This window comes from Eleutherodactylus coqui, unplaced genomic scaffold (assembly GCF_035609145.1).
Source record: "Eleutherodactylus coqui strain aEleCoq1 unplaced genomic scaffold, aEleCoq1.hap1 HAP1_SCAFFOLD_510, whole genome shotgun sequence".
Lineage (NCBI taxonomy): Eukaryota > Metazoa > Chordata > Amphibia > Anura > Eleutherodactylidae > Eleutherodactylus > Eleutherodactylus coqui.
In genome coordinates this window covers 57501-63629 of record NW_027102098.1, presented here as the reverse complement: position 1 = coordinate 63629, position 6129 = coordinate 57501, and positions in this window count along the sequence as shown.

Sequence of the window (6129 nt, the reverse complement as noted above, 5' to 3'; positions counted from 1 at the left end):
CGGGGAACAGCAGGTGGCAGCCCCTGCTGAAGTCCTTGGCAGTTGGCAGAGATGAGTCTTGGAGAAAAAAAACGACAAAGTCCAAACTGCTCCGGGCGCCGGTCAGGGGGGCGGACCCGGCTGGCCGGGCCGAGGGGAGCTGCGGCGGCTGGGGAAGAGCCGAGTGTCAAGGCATGTCCTGAGAACCGGGAAGGGGGCAAACCAGTAGCTCCAGGCCGAGCTGGAGTTCCAGGAGGTTGGCCTGACTCTGGAGGTTTTCCCCCTGGCTTTTCCCCATAGGCCAAAATGGGGGAAGTCAAAAAAGCACCCCCGCCAGATGTATGCAGAAGGGGCTGGCTGGTGATGGGGAGCGGGCTGTTGGCAGCAGTGTGCTGGCTGCAGAGGGCCCCCGAGGTGCTGCACCTACCAGTAGTTGCTCAAGACCCCCCCTGACCCTCCGGTGTTGCAGGGCAGGACACCCAGGAGGCGGGGAACAGCCGTGGCAGCCCCTGCTGAATCCCACGGCAGTTGGCAGAGATGAGTCTTTGAGAAAAACGACAAAGTCCAAACGCTCCAGGCGCCGGCCACGGAGGGCGGACCCGGCTGGCCGGGCCGGCGGGAGCTGCGGCGGCTGGGGCTGAGCCGAGTGTCGATGCTTGTCGTGAGAACCGGTATGAGGGTAATCCTGGGCCCTCGGGGCCGAGGCACGGTTCCAGGAAGGCGGAAGGAGCGGGCCTGTTCCCCCTGATAGCGCCGACGGCGGTAAATTAAGGCCTCGCAAAACGTCAGGACGAACACCTTTTTTGCATATAAGGGAACGAGCGGTGTGCGGTCTTTGACAAAGTGACTATTTCTCAGAGTGCTGGGAAGGGAGTGGGGGCCGCTCAAAGTCAAAGCACCGCGGCCGCCCCTCTGCCACCTCCCTGGGAGCAGAGTCATCGAGCGCGAGTGTCCCCACTCCGCCTGTCCAGGCCGCGGGGCCGACAGGCCGGCTGGCTGCCCGGGTAGACCCCGCTCTCCGAGCGGCCGGGCGCCACGTTCAAGAGGTGTACGAAGCCACCTGTGGGGGGTCTGCGGAGGCCCCCCTGAGAGCGCTGATAACCCTGTCCTAGCTGCCTGCGCGGGCAGGCGGGACTCCCCCAGGAGGCCGTGCACAGCCCGCGGCAGCCACTGCTGAAGCCCAGGGCAGTTGGCAGAGATGAGTCTTTGAAAAAACGACAAAGTCCAAACGCTCCAGGCGCCGGCCACGGGGGGCGGACCCGGCTGGCCGGGCCGGCGGGAGCTGCGGCTGCCGGGGCTGAGCCGAGTGTCAATGCATGTCGTGAGAACCGGTATGAGGGTAATCCTGGTCGCTCCGGGCCGAGGCACGGTTCCAGGAGGGCGGAAGGAGCGGGCCCGTTTCCCCTGATAGCGCCGACGGCGGTAAATTAGGGCCTCGCAAAACGTCAGGACGAACACCTTTTTTGCATATAAGGGAACGAGCGGTGTGCGGTCTTTGACAAAGTGACTATTTCTCAATGTGCGGAGTGGGGACCGCTCAAAGTCAAAGCACCGCGGCCGCCCCTCTGCCACCTCCCTGGGAGCAGAGTCATCGAGCGCGAGGGTCCCCACTCCGCCTGTGCAGGCCGCGGGGCCGACAGGCTGGCTGGCTGCCCGGGCGACCCCCCTCCGAGATGCCGGGCCGGGGCAGACTGTGCAAACGCGCGCGGGCGTGTTTTCTTCCCCTGGGGTGGAGCCCTTCCACCCCACGCCGTCCGAGGCCCGTTGGCCTCGGGCGGCCTGCCTCCGAGAGTGGGAGAGAGACGGAGGACGGCGGCCCGCGGCGGCGCGAGGCGTCCCCGTTGCTCCACCACGACTGCCAGCCGGTCGATCCTACCGGTAGCCTGGGCTTGTCTCCGCTCCGCCTGTCCAGGCCGCGGGGCCCACAGGCGGCTTGCCTGGGAAGACCCCGCTCTCACCGAGCGGCCGGGCGCCACGTTCAAGAGGTGTACGAAGCCACCTGTGGGGGGTCTGCGGAGGCCCCCCTGAGAGCGCTGATAACCCTGTCCTAGCTGCCTGCGCGGGCAGGCGGGACCCCCAAGAGGCCGGGCACAGCCCGCGGCAGCCCCCGCCGAAGTCCACGGCAGTTGGCAGAGACGAGTCTTGGAGAGAAAACGACAAAGTCCAGACGCTCCAGGCGCCGGCCAGGGGTGCGGACCCGGCTGGCCGGGCCGGCGGGAGCTGCGGCTGCCGGGGCCGAGCCGAGTGTCGACGCATGTCGTGAGAACCGGTATGAGGGTAATCCTGGGCCCTCGGGGCCGAGCTACGGTTCCATGAAGGCGGAAGGAGCGGGCCTGTTTCCCCTGATAGCGCCGACGACGGTAAAATAAGGGCTCGCAAAACGTCAGGACGAACACCTTTTTTGCATATAAGGGAACGAGCGGTGTGCGGTCTTTGACAAAGTGACTATTTCTCAGAGTGCTGGAGTGGGGACCGCTCAAAGTCAAAGCACCGCGGCCGCCCCTCTGCCACCTCCCTGGGAGCAGAGTCATAGAGCGCAAGTGTCCCCACTCCGCCTGTGCAGGCCGCGGGGCCAACAGGCTGGCTGGCTGGCTGCCCGGGCGACCCCCCTCCGAGATGCCGGGCTGAGGCGTAGGCAGCCGCCTCCATCACCACCACCCAAGGCGAGAGAGTGGGTCAACGGGAGAGCCGTCGCGGCCGGGGGACCCTCGCCGCGCCCATGTCCGGGGAAGGACCACAAGGGCCCTGCTCCCCGGCGCCCCGGCGAGCGGGTTCACCCTCGGCGCGTACGGCTCTCGAGGATGGGGAAGGGACGCGCGTGGGCGTCCCTCCCGTCCCCCGCGGAAGAAGGCGAGCGACTCTGCGCGTCGGGACACCCCGCGGAGCCCCCTGCGGGGGGAGTACTCCGGGGGAGAAGCGTGGCGCAGGGGGTGCAGCCCTTTCCCAGGCCACCGTGCGACGGCGTCGGTGGGGCCGACGCCGAGAGAGAGAACGATCCGGGCTCTCCCGCCTCAGGGCGGCCGAGAGCGGGGCCACGGGCCCCACGTTTGGTGACGGTTTTCCCGAAAGCGAAGGACCCCCGCCTGTCCCCTCGGGCTCCGGCCGATGCGGGCGGTCCAGGGCGGGGATAGGGGACGGCGGCCTGCGGACGACGCGCTTTATCCCCAGAAGGAGCGAGGCATGAGGGGGTGTTCCACCCCCGCCGGCCGGTCTCGCTCCTTCTCCGGGCTACGCCTCGGCGGAGTAAAGACCCCCGGGTCAACGCTCCCGCGTCCGGGTGCCGCCGCGCGTCCCCTTCCCGCGGGGGGTGGATCCCTTCCACCCCTGGCCGTCCGAGGCCCGTGCGCCTCGGGCGGCCTCCCTTCCGAGAGAGGGAGAGAGAGACGGAGGACGGTGGTCCGCGACGGCGCGAGACGTCCAAGTTGTGTTCCCCACGGCGGCTACCCGGTCGATCCCGCCCGCCGGTAGCCTTGGCTTGCCCCCACTCCGCCTGTCCAGGCCGCGTGGCCGACAGGCTGTTTGCCCGGGTAGACCCTGCTCTCACCGAGCGGCCGGGCCCCAACGTTCAAGAGGTGTACGGAAGCCACCTTGGGGTGGAGCCCTTCCACCCCTGGCCGTCCGAGGCCCGTGCGCCTCGGGCGGCCTCCCTTCCGAGAGAGGGAGAGAGAGACGGAGGACGGTGGTCCGCGACGGCGCGAGACGTCCAAGTTGTGTTCCCCACGGCGGCTACCCGGTCGATCCCGCCCGCCGGTAGCCTTGGCTTGCCCCCGCTCCGCCTGTCCAGGCCGCGTGGCCGACGGGCTGTTTGCCCGGGTAGACCCCGCTCTCACCGAGCGGCCGGGCCCCAACGTTCAAGAGGTGTACGGAAGCCACCTTGGGGTGGAGCCCTTCCACCCCTGGCCGTCCGAGGCCCGTGCGCCTCGGGCGGCCTCCCTTCCGAGAGAGGGAGAGAGAGACGGAGGACGGTGGTCCGCGACGGCGCGAGACGTCCAAGTTGTGTTCCCCACGGCGGCTACCCGGTCGATCCCGCCCGCCGGTAGCCTTGGCTTGTCCCCGCTCCGCCTGTCCAGGCCGCGGGGCCGACGGGCTGTCTGCCCGGGTAGACCCTGCTCTCACCGAGCGGCCGGGCCCCAACGTTCAAGAGGTGTACGGAAGCCACCTTGGGGTGGAGCCCTTCCACCCCTGGCCGTCCGAGGCCCGTGCGCCTCGGGCGGCCTCCCTTCCGAGAGAGGGAGAGAGAGACGGAGGACGGTGGTCCGCGACGGCGCGAGACGTCCAAGTTGTGTTCCCCACGGCGGCTACCCGGTCGATCCCGCCCGCCGGTAGCCTTGGCTTGCCCCCACTCCGCCTGTCCAGGCCGCGTGGCCGACAGGCTGTTTGCCCGGGTAGACCCTGCTCTCACCGAGCGGCCGGGCCCCAACGTTCAAGAGGTGTACGGAAGCCACCTTGGGGTGGAGCCCTTCCACCCCTGGCCGTCCGAGGCCCGTGCGCCTCGGGCGGCCTCCCTTCCGAGAGAGGGAGAGAGAGACGGAGGACGGTGGTCCGCGACGGCGCGAGACGTCCAAGTTGTGTTCCCCACGGCGGCTACCCGGTCGATCCCGCCCGCCGGTAGCCTTGGCTTGCCCCCGCTCCGCCTGTCCAGGCCGCGTGGCCGACGGGCTGTTTGCCCGGGTAGACCCCGCTCTCACCGAGCGGCCGGGCCCCAACGTTCAAGAGGTGTACGGAAGCCACCTTGGGGTGGAGCCCTTCCACCCCTGGCCGTCCGAGGCCCGTGCGCCTCGGGCGGCCTCCCTTCCGAGAGAGGGAGAGAGAGACGGAGGACGGTGGTCCGCGACGGCGCGAGACGTCCAAGTTGTGTTCCCCACGGCGGCTACCCGGTCGATCCCGCCCGCCGGTAGCCTTGGCTTGTCCCCGCTCCGCCTGTCCAGGCCGCGGGGCCGACGGGCTGTCTGCCCGGGTAGACCCCGCTCTCACCGAGCGGCCGGGCCCCAACGTTCAAGAGGTGTACGGAAGCCACCTTGGGGTGGAGCCCTTCCACCCCTGGCCGTCCGAGGCCCGTGCGCCTCGGGCGGCCTCCCTTCCGAGAGAGGGAGAGAGAGACGGAGGACGGTGGTCCGCGACGGCGCGAGACGTCCAAGTTGTGTTCCCCACGGCGGCTACCCGGTCGATCCCGCCCGCCGGTAGCCTTGGCTTGCCCCCGCTCCGCCTGTCCAGGCCGCGGGGCCGACGGGCTGTCTGCCCGGGTAGACCCCGCTCTCCGAGCGGCCGGGCCCCAACGTTCAAGAGGTGTACGGAAGCCACCTTGGGGGGGCTGCGGTGCCCCCCTCCCCGAGAGTGCCTCCCAGGCCGAGGGAGCCCGGCGGTCGAGTGTCGTAGGAAAGCGCGTGCCACGGCTGTGTCGGTCACAGGGGCCAGAGGTAGTTTGGGCAACGGCTTAGATCCGTATGAAGCTCATCCTTTCCGGCCTGTTCTGGCGGCGGCTAGGCGTGCGCGCACGGCACGACGCCCCTGGCTCCAGCGATGCGACGGCGCCCCGCACCCCACTCTCCGGGCCGAGCAGAGTGGCCGCTCTCGCTCCTTGGAGCAGAGCCCCCGAGTGCAAGTGTCCCCGCTCCGCCTGTCCAGGCCGCGGGGCCGACAGGCTGTCTGCCCGGGTAGACCCCGCTCTCCGAGCGGCCGGGCGCCACGTTCAAGAGGTGTACGAAGCCACCTTGGGGGGCTGCGGTGCCCCCCGCCCCGAGAGTGCCTCCCAGGCCGAGGGGAGCCTGGCGGTCGAGTGTCGTAGGAAAGCGCGTGCGCGGCTGTGTCGGTCACACGGGCCAGAGTTAGTTTGGGCAACGGCTTAGATCCGTATGCAGCTCAACCTTTCCGGCCTGTTCTGGCGGCGGCTAGGCGCGCGCGAACGTCACGACGCCCCTGGTTCCAGCGAGGCGACGGCGCCCCGCACCCCGCTCTCCGGGCCGTGCAGAGCGGCCGCTCTCGCTCCTTGGAGCAGAGCCCCCGAGCGCAAGAGTCCCCGCTCCGCCTGTCCAGGCCGCGGGGCCGACAGGCTGTCTGCCCGGGTAGACCCCGCTCTCCGAGCGGCCGGGCCCCAACGTTCAAGAGGTGTACGGAAGCCACCTTGGGGGGGCTGCGGTGCCCCCCGCCCCG